At 46.4% G+C, this 504-nt stretch overlaps 1 protein-coding gene across 1 annotated transcript in view; it reads right to left on the minus strand.

Annotated features, from left to right (window-relative positions):
* LOC119589162 overlaps positions 1 to 504 on the minus strand; it is a gene marked incomplete in the record, with an annotated part of 255201 nt that overhangs the window by 173683 nt on the left and 81014 nt on the right.

The raw sequence follows: 504 nt of genomic DNA on the forward strand, positions 1-504 counted from the left end.
GTCTGACCAGTTATCTTTCTACCGACTCAATCTTCCGCGCAGACAAGCATATTCAAGCATTCAGCCAATCATAATTCCTTATTGCACAAATATACAAGCATAAAATAAAATATTCGAACAAAAAACAAGTAAAACGACAAGGGAAATATGAATAAGACTATACGTACAAACACACCGCACAACTGCTGAATGAAACGTTATTTCCGTTACAAAGCTCTGTATCGCCGATGGCGGCTACAGACCGCTGTGTAATCGCGTCTTCACCACTGCGCTCCCTCTCCTTCCCCCTTTCACCACAAATCCCCAATCACATCCCTGCCAACGCCCCTGTCACACTGCTGACCTGCCGGACGATGAGCATACACACTCTGCACGGCCTTTGTGCCCCAATCACGGGAGGCTCGCGGATTTATCTCAGATCGGAAACCACCGTTAACAGGTCAGAAAGCCGAGAGGATGTTTGTACATGTGAAGGCCTCATCACCATGATCTAAATAAAGACCT

Source organism: Penaeus monodon, chromosome 25 (genome assembly GCF_015228065.2).
Source record: "Penaeus monodon isolate SGIC_2016 chromosome 25, NSTDA_Pmon_1, whole genome shotgun sequence".
Classification (NCBI taxonomy): Eukaryota; Metazoa; Arthropoda; class Malacostraca; order Decapoda; family Penaeidae; genus Penaeus; species Penaeus monodon.